The 15,320-nt window shown below is 36.1% G+C and overlaps 1 protein-coding gene across 4 annotated transcripts in view; it reads right to left on the bottom strand.

The window, feature by feature from the left end:
- Positions 1-13,167, bottom strand: part of KANSL1L (KAT8 regulatory NSL complex subunit 1 like) — a 112,943-nt gene extending 99,776 nt beyond the window's left edge. Inside the window, exon 1 of one of the 4 annotated variants that reach the window (XM_031451848.2) lies at positions 13,074-13,167. The gene's annotated coding sequence lies outside the window, so the exon portion shown is untranslated. Of the gene's footprint in view, positions 1-243; positions 267-3,349; positions 3,655-13,037 lie in introns of those variants that run through there. The other 3 variants (XM_031451845.2, XM_031451847.2, XM_064484999.1) reach the window with 3 other exon arrangements.
- Positions 13,168-15,320: the final 2,153 nt, after the last annotated feature.

Genomic DNA, 15,320 nt, shown 5'->3' with positions numbered 1-15,320 from the left:
CTACAATAGTATTTAGATAACTAAATAGCTATCTAAGGGAAACTGCCCTAATCACAGTTCTGCCTGAGGTTATCATATTCAAAAGATACTATACTGTATCCTCTCCCTTCCACCTGTTCCCTTTCAAAAATTTGAACAGGGCCCTAAGGATGTAATCAAAGCGGCTAGCAGCAGGGGCAGAAGGTGGACTATAAGACCCATACGGCAAAGAACTACTGACTTCAGCCAACAGACAGCAATTACCTAGTCTGCCAATAGCCACGTGAGTGATCTGAGGAGCAGATCCTTCCCCCGTCAAGCCTTCAGATGCCCCTAGCCCCAGTCAACACCTTGACTGCAGCCTTCTGAGATGCCTTGAGCCAGAGGCACCCAGCTAAGCCATGCCTAGATTCCTGATCCACAGAAACTATGAAATAAATGCTTTAAACCACTAAATTTTGGAGCTATACAGCAATAGACAATACACTTGGATATAAAGATTTTAGGGTTTTGGACTCTGGAAGGCCTAGCCATATCACAGTTCCAATTCTATGATTTCCATAAAGTTTTTCTGTATTCTGTTCTCAAGTGTATCCTTATAAAAAACCTAGTCTGAAAGTCTATTCTGCAACCAAAAGAAACTCATGAAAATAGCTATGTCTCCCACAATTAAAAAAGGTTACATTATATTCATATAGTTTTAGCTATATGAACATAAGTACATTTATTCCAATTTTTTAAATTACTTAAATATGTAATCATTGTGTAAAACAATGTTTACTAACTGATCATACTAAACTCCACCACTTCAGACTACCCCCATATTATATAAACAACTACACTTATTACTAACATTTTTAAGGTCTACAAAGACTTGGATTTTTGTCTATTTTGTTAACTACTATATTGTCAACATGCAAAAATATCTGACATATAGCAGATAATCAATAAATATTTGGTGAAAAATAAGTGGTTGCCATTATACTCAGAATAAAATTCAAAGTTGTCCTTACCATGGCCTGCAAAGCTCTATATTATCAAGTCCCTGACTACTCTGACTTCTATAACCTTCTCCAGAAACACTGGCCTCTGTGCTATTCATGTAACACACTAAACAAGCCCTTGTTTCAGGGACTTTGTGCTTGCACTTCTCTCAGCCTGGGACAATTTTCCACAAATAAGATGGCTGGCTGCCTCACTTCATTCATGTTTCTGCTCCAGTCACCTCCTCAGAGAATCCTGCCTTGACTAATTATTTAAAATAGCTTTGGCCCCTCACTTCAGGATTCTCCATTCCCCTACACTCTTTTATTATTTCTTAGAACACTAACCACTATTTGATACTTTATTACATTCTAGGAAGGAATATAGTTTCAGGGTAGAACTCTATTTTGTTCAGTGTTCTAATCCCCAACACTTACAACAATGCCTGGCACACAAAAACTGTCAGATGCCTGTTCGCTGAATTGATTAACAAACAAACAAGTGAGTCATGATTTTTAAAGATATTCCAGGACTTAAGTAGTAAGGAGTAACAACACCTATTTCAATTATCATTTTTAAAATAAATGCTACAAGCACAGCAATATATAAAAAGAATAGTATGTCACAACCAAGTGTGGCTTATGCCATGAATGCAAAGTGGGTTCAACATAAAAAAATCAGTCATTAGGGGTAGGGTATAACTCAGTGGTAGAGTGCTGCTTAGCATGCATGAGGTCTTGGGTTCAATCCCCAGTACCACCTCTAAAAATAAAGAATTAAATAAACCTAATTACCCCCCAGAAAACCTAAAAACTAAGTAAATAAACCTAAATTACCCCCCACAAAAAACGAAAAATTAAATAAAAATGTTTTAAATCAATCATTTAAATTCACTGTACCAAAAGACTAAAGAAAAAAAACAAAAAGCATTTGACAAAATCCAGTATCTGTTCATAATTAGTGAAAAAACTCAGCAAATTAGGAAAAGGAAGGAAATTGCTTAACTGATAAAGAGCATCTATACAAATGCCTAGCTATAACTTCATAATTAATGATGAAAGACTGAATGCTTTGAGTGTAAGACCGGGAACGAGGCAAGGTGTCTGTTCTCATCACTCCTATTCATCATCACATTGGAGGTTATAGCCAGTGGAATAGAAGAAGAAAAAATTTAAAAAGTCACACAAATCTGGAAAGTAAAAGTAAAACTGTGTTTATTCATACATGATATGATTTCCTATGTAGAAAATCCAAAAGGATCTATAAAAAAAGCTCTTAGATCTAATGAGTTTCCTAAGGTAGAAGATATAAGGTCAAGACACAAAACTCATTTATATTTCCAGATACTGGAAATGAAAAAAACAGACAAAAAATTTTTAAACAATATTAATTCCAGTAGCTTAAAAACATGAAATACTTGGGTATAAATCTAACAAAATATGTGCAGGATCTACAACCAGGGGAAAAAAATAAAACACCAATGAAAAACTCAAGTAAGATAAATGGACTGATACAGTTTTCATGCATTAGTGAATATTGTTACGAAGTTAATCTATGGATTCAACACAATCCCAATGACTTTTGCTAACATCAATAAGCTGATTCAAAAATTTATATGGAAAGGGAAAGGAACGAGAATAGCTAAAACAAGAAAAGGAACAAAGCTGATGGACTCATCCTATTTACAGTAGTCAAAATAAGTGTGGATTGGCAAAAGAATGGACACATAAATCAATGGGAAAAAAACAGAAAGCTCTGAAATAGACCCACACATACATGGTCAATTGATTTCTGACAAAGATATAATATCAATTCAATGTAAAAAGACTTAGTTTTTTTAAACAAATGGTTCTGGAACAGTAAGACACCCATATGCAAAAACCCTAAGCCCCATACAATATAAAAAAATGTCGTATCTATCAGAATGGATCATAGACCTAAACGTAAAACTTAAAACCAAGAAATTTCCTTAAACAAACAAACAAGCAAACAAAAAAAACCAGAAGAAAATCTTTTTAATATTGGGTTGAGCAAAGACTTTTTAGCTATGACACAAAAGATACTGATAAGAGAAAAAAACTGATAAATTGGACTTCCTCAAAATTAAAATAAATATTAAATAAACATTTTAAAATTATTTCATACATATGATGAAGATAATATGTTCAAGAATTAGTGGAAATCAAGATGTGGATACTCCTGAAAGTCACTGAGTTTATCATTCAGGTCAACTCTGAATAACAGTTTCAACCATTACACAGTTTTAAACTATAACTATTTTCAATCGTGTCTTACTTAATTTTTATACATAATGGACAACTGGTTAGAGGCAGAATGCATACAGAATACTGATGGAGAGTATAAAATAATAATTCTGCAAATTTACCTCAAGATATCTCTGTTAGCTCCATAAAATGTACTCCATCCACATGATCAAAATTATTTTATAGCATCTAAAGGTGTCTCCAGTATTTCAGAAGCCAATTTAAAAAATAGTGAAGATAGTGAAAAAGAAATAAAAAATTAAAAACAAGATAGTGAGAATAACTACTAGTAAGACCATCTGATTTTCATCTGGGTATAAATCTATCCATATCACAGCACGTTACTTACAGAGCAGTGCTTGAGAATGGCAGCTGAAAACCTATTTCATCTTTTAAAAACAAACTTTTTCCAAAAATTACGGAAATTAACCAGTTGACTTTTAAAACCAGAAAATGAAGAAATAGCCATAAATGTAGTTTTGTCCATTTTTGGTAGAAGCTAGATTTTAACCTCCATTTAAGATATATTTGATCTGAGATCAAACATTCAACAATTCAGTTACCAGATATTTATGGAAAAATGTGTAAGAGACACTATTCTAGGTACTAGAGAGATGGCAATGAGCATGAAAAATAAGGTTTCTATTCTCTCAGAGCTTACATTCTAGCAAATGGTAGATAGAGAATACACAAATAAGGAAATAAGAACATATGAAGTAAATAAGGGTTCCACAGTGTTTTTATAAAAATTAAACAAAGTGGAGTAATAAGAGCACGACTACATTGCGGGAGGAGCCCATTTAGATTTGTAGATGATGGAAGGCTTCTGTGTTGGTAACATCTGCTCTGAGACTTGAAATGACATTAATAAGCTAACCAAGATATGGGGTAAGAGCTTTCCAAGAAAAAAAGACCACTAATAGAAAGCTTTAAAGCAGGAATAAAGTTGGCGTGTTTGTGGAACAAAAATTACAAACATGTCTAGAACATAATGAGTCAGAGAGAGTAATAGAAAATAAGATCAGAGAGGTAAATAGGGTCCAAACCATGAATATTTTATGTTAAGTCAAAGGAAAGCCACCGAAGATATCTGAATGAGGGGGGAAACATAATCTGATTTATATATACACACATATATATATATATACACATACATACATATATATATACACACACACATACATATATATATTTTTTTTTAATTATTCTGGTTGTTCTGTAGAGTAAAAATTTGTATTACAGAAATAATGGAAACAGCTTTCAAGAACACAAGCAGCGAGACCAACAAGGAAGCTACTGAAGTAATCTAAATGAGAGAGAGTACTGGTGGCTTGGGCTAGTAAGATAGGAGAAATGAAAATGTATGAATCTAGGCTATGTTTTAAGGTAGAGTTAATAAAACTTGTGACAGCCAAGATTTTGTGGGGCTTAACGTAAAGAAAGCAATCAAGAACAACTCCTAGATTTTTGGCTTGAGCAACTGACTGGTCAGTGGTGCTATTTTCTGAAATGAAGCAGACATGGGAAGACAGAAGATTGAAGAAGAAAAATAAAAAGTTCGGTTGGGACTTACTGACTTTGAAGTGCCTATTAGCCAGCCAACTGAGGCAGGTGGATGAATAAGTCTAGAGTTCAAGCAAGAAGTCACAGTTTGAAATATTATTTTTGGAGTCACCGGCATATAAATAGTGTATAAAGCAAAAGGACTAGAAAAGTTTATCAAGGGAGAGGGTATAGGCAAAGAAAAAAAGGAGCCTAGGGGGTTCTCTCACATTTATATGAACAAAGGAGGAGCAACTACAAACGAGGAAGAGCCCTAAAAGAAGACTTAAAATTTTTGTCTAGTCAGTGAGATGGAAATTCCAGAGTGTATGAAATCGAGATTCCAAAGTGTTTAAAAATATACTAAAAAGACATGGGCAGCTCCATCAAATGCTACAGTGAGGTCAAATAAAATGAAGATAAAGAAGTGACAGATGATGTATTACTTCTTAAGAAATCTGTTGAAAAGTCTTGCTTTTCCTTAGTTAAAAGTAAATTAAAGAAATACACAAATCCAACCTATACCAAATCCTAGCCTTCTGTGTAAGGGAAGGGAAATACCTAACCCTAGCCCCATCTAGCCTACCACTCCCACCTAAGAGGTGGAAATTCTGTGAAGCATTTGTGAAATTCACAGCCCAGGGACATAGGCTCCATAAAAGACAACCTAATCATCAGACTACAGAATACTGCTCCTGTCCCCCACATCTTACTAAAGACCTATTTACTGAGGTTCTTTTTACCAAATACATCATGTCCCATCTTTCAACAAGAAATTACAAAGCATACTAAAAGGCAAAAAACAGTTTAAAGAGACACAGCAAGCATGAGAACCAGACTTAGATATGGCAGGAAGGCTGAAATGATCGGACTGTGACTTTAAAAGAACTTAAATAACAAATTATGATTAATTTCCTAAAAGCTCTAATGGGAAAAGTAGGCAACATGCAATAACACATGCATCATGTAAGCAGAGGAATGGAAATAGATGGAAATTCTAAGAAAGAATCAAGAAGAAATGCTAGAGACCAGTAACACTGTAACAGAAATGAGAATGCCTCTGATGGGCTCACTAGTAGACTAGACATGACTGAGGAAAGAATCTCTGAGCTTGAGGATATGTCAATACAAACTTTCCAAAGTGAAAAACAAAGAAGAAAAAGACTGAAAAAATCTAGGAAAAGAACATTCCAGAACTACCAAAGATGTTAACATACGTGTAATGGGAATACTGAAGGTGAAGAGAGACAAAATATTTGAAGCAATAATGACTGAGAATTCCTCCAAATTAACGTCAGACATCAAATCACAGATCCAGCAGGAAATTCAGAGAACACAAAGCAAGATAAATGCCAAAAGTAAATTAAATAGCGTACGTTATTCAATAAATGAGGTACTGTATTAAAATTACATTACATGAAATACATATAATAATCAATAGCATGCTTACAACAAATAATAGTTCATTAAAAACTTTTTACTAAAATTTATTTATCACATATTTTCCCCACTAGAATGAAAGCTGCATGAAGGCAGGATTTGAATGCTTTCAATCACTGCTGTATTCTAAAATAACACAGTAAGCCCTTAATAAATATTTCTTCAATAAATATACAAAATAATAAAATCATTTAACATTTTTCAGGAAAAAAGGTCATAAGATATCTTATTGTGAAAGGAATCTTAAGGCTAGGAAATATTAGTATAGAACATTGCTGTCCAATATGAGCTATCTAACTTTTAAATTTGCTAATAGACATGTTTTAAAAAGTAAAAAGAAATATATGAAATTATTTTTAATCTCACTGTACCCATTATATACAAAATACTAGGACTCCCACCTGTAATCAAAATAAAAATATCTTGATGAGATATATTCTTTTTTATGTGTGCTGAAGTCTCAAAATCCAGTGTTTACATTTAGTGCAAACTCAGTTTGGACTAGTCACATTTCAAGTGCTCAACAGCCACATGTGATTAAGAATTACTGTACTGGACAGTACAAAGTATAAAGTATATGGTACCCCTAAGTAAACAGGAATCAACCATTAACTAAAATATTTCAGTTCCAAGTTCTTAGCCAAATATATTGTTTAGTATTTTTAAGCACCAATAATATTTTAGGTAATACAAAAAGAATATGGAAAACACAAATCCTCAAAGAGTTTTCCAAAAAGCATCTTGATCTTCTTATGAATACTCAGTTTCTAATTATTCTGGTTTCTAATTATTCCATTTTCAATTATGCACATATTGGGTGGAAAAAAAGTATTTGGATATTACCTAAATCTAAGAAATTTCTTTCTAGTTGCTAAAATATTGTGTTCTATTAACTCTCAGCACCACCATCATCTTTGATGATTATTTATTTTATATACCCAAGATACTTAAGCAAAATAGGTTCCTTCTCTAAAAAGAATTTAGTCTAATGATATACAACTTCAAAGAATCTGGAACAGATAAAACTGAGAAAAAAACTAAACAAATTCACTTAACCATAACATACAGAAACTAAAAGAGTAAGCTAACAGGATTTAAGGAGCAAGACTGCAAGCAACTGTATCAGTATCTTCTCAAAGAAAGCAGATTATTTTGATTATCTGTCAAGAGGCAGTACTTCTAGATAATCTAAAAATCAATTGTATTTCCTGGACATGGATTTCACCTTTATGCAACAGAGTTTTCAACTTACATACCATTTAAGCAAAAGTAAATAAACAATAATAATTCTTTAGCATATCCGCAGCCCAGAAATTTTGGGGGTGGCACAACACACACACACTCCATTGTAAAACTGTTACAGATAATCCACCAACTAAATAACCTTATAGGGGAAAGTCCAGATCTCAATATATATGCATTTTTCTTGTAAGTCTCATAAGAACTACCAAGAGTGCGGAAGTCTGAGTAAGACAAGTCAAAGTTTATGTCTTCAAATTATAAACATTTAAAAACTACAAAAAATCAAAACATTTTTTCTTATTGGTTATATTAAATTTCATTATTATAAATAAAATCAAATTAATTCAGAAAAATGTGAGGATTGTAAAGTTAAGCCTACACTATAAATTCTAATTTTTGGTCTACAATTTAATCCAAAGAACATTCATTGTGAATTAAGGAAGAAATTAGTTGTTCTGATACTATATTACTACAAATAAAAAGACTTGTCTTGTTGTCTCCAAAATACTTCCATACTTCCATTAGTGACTTAATCTTTATTTTTAAGGTTTATAAATCATATATGTTCATGAATTTAGCATTAATTAAATGCAATCTGATCCCTTGGACATCATGTCACTATCATGTTATTTCTCAAAAGCTGCATGTACATAGTGAAATAATGATGACGTCGATAACTACTGAGTTTGAGTTGATCCCTACGCTTAGTAACCAGGTCTTTACAATTACTATACAGGTCATATATGCCAAATCATTTTGGTATATGATCTAAAGAAAATCAAAAGTTTTCTAATCTACTCCATCTTCAGAGATGAAACAATCTAGACAATCTAAGAACCACCCTTCCTCCTGAGAACAAACATTAAAAGTTAGAAACCAAATCTGATTTTCCATCCCCTAAAATAAACTACTCCAGATTTTGACTGACTTATATTCTAGCATGCATATGTATATTCCGTATAGTCCATGGAAAATATCATATCCATATTTATCTCTAAACATTAAATTTACTCTTTCCATTGAAATCTGGATAATCCCAGTTCTCTTCAAAGCAGTAACACAAACTAGGAATAAAAGTATCATAAAGAAGGCAGATTCATCCTTAAGTTAAAAGAGGGTGAAGACTACCAACAGCATTTTGAGAGAAGGGAAAACCCTGAAGCAGACATAAATTATTTCCACACTTACAACTTAAATGTGTTTCAGATAACTGATCCATTTAGTAACAGAGAAAGAGAAGGAAAAAAAGACAAGTTATTTTAGCAAAATTTGAGAAGCTCTTTCAAACATAACTGAACTATAAGGGGGCTAAAAGTTTCTAATTTATAACTCACAAAGTTAAATTAAATCAATCAACAAATTAAATAAATATATGTAATGAGAAAGAGTTTATATTGGTATAATTTTATTCCTCAAAAATATAGGAATTAATGGAAGATATGAATACAAAATACACTGCTGTGTTTTCAAGATTTCTTGATGCCACAAATAGGCATTCTCAATTTACAGCAGAAAACACTGCAGTAATTGGCATGACCAAGGTTCAGTTAGCTCAGTATGTTGTACTCAGTAATGTTTACAGCCAGAACGTCTTCCACTTTGAAAACTATGCCTAAAAAGGAATTCTCTTTGAAGACTAAAGGAATTTAATTAAAGATAAAGCCACTTGGGTGGCCACATAACACATCAAACAGATCATACTTCAAACTTCAAGCAGAATTATAACTATTCAGTTATAAATGCATGACTCATAGGAATATAAATGAAGTCATTTTTTCTCTGTGTACATCAACTTAGATCCAGAAATTTACATTTAAAAGTGCACTATCACGTTTGCTCAGTCTATACATTTTGGCTCCAATTTAATTTCATGTAGCTAAACTCTGATTAATGATCTACTACCAAGTTAAAAAAAAATTTAATTGCTTTAAACAATATGCGAATTCTTGGTCTTACAGGATTGGAAATAAACAATAAATTAAAAGTTCATTAGAAATATTAACAAAGCCTCAACATTATAAATGAATGCACTTTCTCCCAATTCTGCAATACTTGAGAGTTGTCATATCCATACAGAAATAAAGTGTTTCTAAAAACCTAAAAATATCATCAAGCATTAAAAACTTTCATTATGAATTGTCTTCAGATTTTCATTACAGACTATCTACAGGCAAGTACATTACCGTTTTTATCACTATTTGCTGGTTGTTTACTTATCTCATATGGAATAAGGAGCACAGTTCAGTGAAACCTCTTCAGGACATTAAAACGGAAAAAAACAGAAATCTTTTGGAAATGAATATACCTTCCTTGCCTTTTTATATCAAACATACTGAAAGTTACACAAAATTGTACTGATGACTCAGGGTCATCATTATCTACAGTATTCCATGTCAGTACTCTAATGCAGTAAGGACTTTAAGGATAGAGATATAATAGATATGTTTTAAAGTCAGTAAACTGGTTGCTAATTCCCTTTTAGCTGTCACTTCAGTTGCAAGCAGTCTCGTACCCTGCTGTCTCCTACACACAATTCTAAACCTGAAAAAAACAGCTTTCCGCCTCCTTCAACAACTAATACTGGATGGACAAATGTAAAAGGACAGGAATAGAGATTAGTAAGATTAATAACTGAACAAACAAAAATTACATATGACAATGTAAGGTTTAGGTGGTAGGTTAAAGGCAGTAAAAGATGTTATAAGCAATTAATAGCTGTGCTATCAAAAACAATTTTAATAGTGAAACAAAGGAACTTTACAGTAGACTTTTTTTCTTTAAACACAGAAAAGGCTACAAGTGAGTCTAGAACCACCAAAATAAAATTTGTAAATGAATTCTACAGTAGATGAATGAACAAAGGAAATGAAATAGTCTTAAGTGATAATGATAAATGGAATCAAAACTGGTGGAGTTCTTGGATAATGCAGCAGTTAGACAACTGGAAGTTATTGGACCTTTCAGCAGACAACTGTGATAATACCAGTAAGGCCCCACCTGAATGGAGAAGTACTCAAAGTAATGAAGCAAACAATAATGGTGTATTGCCAACAATGCACTCCTAAATTGTGTAAGACAAAATTTCCTGACCTTTCAGAGGTCAAAAAGACAAATATTATAGCCAACTAGCAAATACTTACTGAGCACCCACTATGTGATTTGCAGCACATCAAATACAAAATATACTCTCCCTTGAGCAGCTTATAAAAAAATAAAAGATACATCACAGATACATGTGAAAAAAAATTTTAATGCAAGTTAAAGCAAGGTTTTTTGTTTTATTGCTAACACCAGATAAATTAAAGATATAATGTGAGGCATGCTCATACAGTAGATGAGTATTAAAACTACAATATTCTGGAAGGTAATTTGGTGATTTACAAGAGCCTTAAAACACAAAGACACACACAAAGACACACACACACACACACACACACACACACACTCTTCTACCTAGTAATAATTCCTTTTTTAAAAATCTAGGGGAAAATTTTTCCAAAGATTTATGTAAAATGTTATTGTCTGTAGTGCAATCTGTATCAGCAAAACATTAGAAATATCCCAAACATTGCCAATAGGAAAAATTTTAAATATGGTAGTTACATGATATAACATTAAGTTGCCAAAAATAATTTTTTCAAATACTAGTGACATGGGAATGTTTACAAGGTAAAGTTAAAACACTGCATGGTAACAGTTTAAGGTAAAATACACAAATATGCACAGGAAAATAGAAATACAAATTATTTGTATTGTTCTTATTTGCACTTGTCTTCATTTTCCCAATCATTTTGTAATAAATAAGATTATTTAACAAAATAAGCAATTGTTATTTGAAAAGGCACATATCACGCACACAAAGTAAATGTAAAAAGTCAGTGTGAAAGAAGCGGCCTGGATTAAGAAAAATTTCATGTAAAAAATTAACCCAGAAGGGCTGGGTAAGAGAATGATAATCTATCTACATTAAAACTATGAGGAAATGGTAGCGACCTTGACACTGCTCTGACTAAAGCAGGTGGAAAATGACGGAAAATTAAAGACAATAAGTTGTAACAGATTTTGAAGATATTCAAATATATCCTACATCATGATCCATTCGTTTATTATATTCTTCAAGTATGCTGGCTTTAAAAAAATAGACTTTTGTTATAAAACTGTACTACCCGGCAATTTCTGTATTTGTTGGTAAAGATTATAAATCACTCTTACTAACACAAGGTATTTGATTCTCATAACAACCTCTCAAAGCAGAGACAGTGTTATGAAACTATTTACAAGCGGAAACAGATTGGGATCGGAAAGGTTGTAACTTGCCCAAAGAAACAGCTAGTAAGAATTGGAAACAGCCGAGATCACTCACTGCTAAGCCTCTTTCTCAAGCAATCTACATTCCAGAACACCAGGTTTTTCTTATGTTGAATTATTTTTAGAGCCACTTTTTCCTAGTCGAAAACACTGCCGGTTTTGTCCGCAGTATTGGGCTCACTTAGATTGTTGCTAACAAACCTGCCCCATTCTGTATTTTAAAAACATTCCTACTGACCCAAACTGAGCACGAAGTTAAGCAAACTGGTTAAGGAAAAACGAAGGAAGCTATCCTCTTAAATCTTGCCAGCTGACTAATGTTCGAGGAATCAAAAAGTAATGTGCTTCCCACATTAAAAAAAAAAAAAAAAATCAATCCCCCCACCCAACCCCGACCGCTGAAGGGAGGGGAAGGGAGGAGAAAGGAGGGGAAGGGAGGAGTGGATCTGCCCGGGGTGAGCTGGGAACGAACCAAACACTAATTCTCTCGGAATAAGAAAACATCACACAAAGGTCCAACCAGTGCCTTCCCTCTTGGCTGTAAAGCTAGCCTCTTCCTTCCAGTCGTTTCTTTAATAACCAGAACGTAGTCATGTATTTCTTGCTACCAAACACCACGTATTCTCAAATTTTCCAGCAACATCCATCCCTTCAGCAAAGAGAAGCGACACAAACTTGGAAACACCACTGATCAATAGTTCTCTAGATTCCTCTTTATCCCACGTAATTCTAAAGGCAAATCAACGTCTGCTTGAAATAAATGGAAAATAAATAAAAGCGAGGGTCACATCTAACGCAAACGGCTCCGCCTCAAAGATGCCCCAAAACAGCCTTCACCACAACCGCACCCGGCGAGGCGCGGCCGCCGAAGCAAGGGGCGGGCGCAGGCGACCACGTGTTCCGCCATCTGCGCACGCGCCAGCCAAAACAAAAGGGAGAGCCGCCAAGCCACGCCCCTAACCCACGTGACCGCGCCTGGGGCCGCCCCTACCCCTCCCTCCACCTCTTCCCTCCCCTCCCCTCCGCTTCTGCCAAAGCTGTTAGGTTTAGCCGTTTAAATTTGGCTGCGGTCCGACCCCTGCCCTAGAGCGAGACCCTGTGCCGAGACCCATAGTCCAACAGCCCAGAGGATTCGGGGGGCGAAGGGGCTGCCGGTCGGTCGCCTGGCCCGCAAGTCCACCCGGCGGTCTTCTCCGCTTTCCCCTCCCCGCGCTGCTGCCGTCCCCGGTAGAGGAGACCCACCCCCCTCATCCCGCCGCTGAGACGCCGGCCACTCGCCTGCTGGGGCGCCCTGGCTCCCCTCCGCCGCCGCACCTTCGGTCCGGCCGTGGTGGGGGCTGCTGAAGTGATCTCTAGCTGCCCGCCCGCCTCCCCCAACCCGGGGCGCCGCTGACTCGTCTCCAGAGCGCGTCCCGCTCCCGCCCCGGCCGCCGCCGCCGCCGCGGTTTAACAGTCTGCCCGCTGCCCGCAGCTCCGGGCGGCTCGGGCGACGGAACCTTGCCGCGGTGGAGGGGCAGTGGGCGGGGCGCGGCGCCGGCCAATGGCAGCGGGGGAGGGGCAGCGCCATGCAAATGAGCGCGGGTGGCGGGGAAACCCCGGCAGGGGGCGGGGCCTGCAGAAGCGGCTCCGAGCGTTCTGGAAGTGGCTGGAGCGCGGAGCCCGAACCCTGCGGCAGAGGCGCGGCCGCTCCCTTGGGGCGAGTTCCTCGCGGCTCCCGCTTCTTCCTTACCTCTTCCCTGTGCCAGCCGGGAAACACACGCACACACAGCCCCCCCACCCAAATATGACCAGGCGACTTCCCGCCCCCGCTTTGCTATTTCTGCACCACCGTGACAGGAAAAACAAAGCGAGAGGAAAGTCAGGCTGCTTTTTCGCCCTGCCGCCTGCGTCGGCTCCTGGCGGCCAGACCATTTCCCCCCCGCTGGAGGGGCAAGTTTTAACAAAGCTTTGTCACTGTTGCCAAGTCCATACGTGTCTCTGCGTTTGCACTTATTTGGGTTCTGCGCTCAAATACAAAGTTACAATTAATTCTGTGCGATCCCCAAGAGGCCCCGAAAGAGGGTAGCAAAGCTGCCTTGTATCTGGCTGGGTCGTTTCATGGTAAAAATCAGGAGCGGTCAAGCATTTTGAAATCTATAAAGCTGGTCTGAGTGGCGTTGGAGTTAACTCTGTTCTACAGTAGCGCAGTCAAATAAATTAACGGAGTTTAGTGCGGAGATGGTTGGCCAGGGACACATAACATCTCTGAGAGTCTTGCACCTGGCTAAGCGCTCCACTCACCGCTAAACTACACTCATGCATTTCCCCAGCCACGCACTCAAGTTCTGTGTTTTTTTGTTTTTTGTTTTTTGTTTTTAATAACTGAGCACTAAATATAGCTCCTTACAGGCTGTAGATAGATTACAGGCTTTTTTAAGCACCTAATTTACACATGGAATGATTTAGGGAATGAAGCTCACTAAAATTTTGAATCCAGAAAGACAATTGCTATTATTTCTACCTTATTAATAGGATAAGATCTTGGCGGTGGGAGTGGAATCCAAGGAATTGGGGTTGTAACAAAGCATAAGACATGACACAAATGATTGGAATTGGAAAATAACCGGCTTGTTCCTTTTTTTTTTAAGTAGATGGTGACGTTACTACAGTGATTTTTATGACAAGCTGCATTTATAGAAGAGAATACTTTTTAAAAAATTGCTCCAAACAATCAATAATTGCACCTTCGTATGGGGTAAGGGTAATGTGCCGGGAAATCGATTTACATCATTGGAATAAAAAATTCTAAATAAATGATGTGTTGTGATGATAATTAAATCAGCAAATCTCTATTGGATATTTACTGTAGTCAAAGAATTGCCCTGTCCCTGGGGACAGAAATATAAAAATGGTAAGACATTAAAAAGTTATTTTAAATGCACAGTCTGAGAAGTCAAATGTTGTGTTTTGATAGTTCAAAGAAGTATTTTTTATTTGTGCTGGGTATTTTAAAGGACTTTCAAAAGAGAAGGAAGTCATCAATAGTTCAGGAGATAGTATTTTTGAGTTTGAGTAGAGGTGGTTTGAGTCATTATTGGGCTAGAAAAGTGCATTGTCATTACTAGATTGAGTAAATTTCGAATAACAGAAACTCACACTTAAATCTGAAGGAATTATAGCGCCACCAAATCACTTGAAGATACAGTTTTCTCCTATGAAATAAGTATCAATTACCAAAACAAAATATTCATATAGTTACAAAATGTTTATTGAACACATATTTTGAGATGGGTACTGGAGATATAGCAGAAAACAAAGTTCCTGTCCTGAATTTACAGCAGATGATATAGGCATTGAGCTTTGTAATTATACAAGTAATAATTCAGAAGGCATTTTTATATACATTGTTTAATTTTTTCCTTAAACAATCCTAGGAGGTAGGATGTTTCCAGTGCTCTAGGTTAGTTTTTATAGTCAGTCTGCAGTCTGCCACATTTGCAAACCTTAGATAAATATTTCAATCAAGCCATTACACGAATAAAATCTTTCTTTCATATTCAGTTTATGATACTTTAAAAATAA

The sequence above is a fragment of the Camelus dromedarius genome, chromosome 4 (genome assembly GCF_036321535.1).
Source record: "Camelus dromedarius isolate mCamDro1 chromosome 4, mCamDro1.pat, whole genome shotgun sequence".
Taxonomy (NCBI): domain Eukaryota; kingdom Metazoa; phylum Chordata; class Mammalia; order Artiodactyla; family Camelidae; genus Camelus; species Camelus dromedarius.
This window is presented reverse-complemented; position numbering and strand designations above follow the sequence as displayed.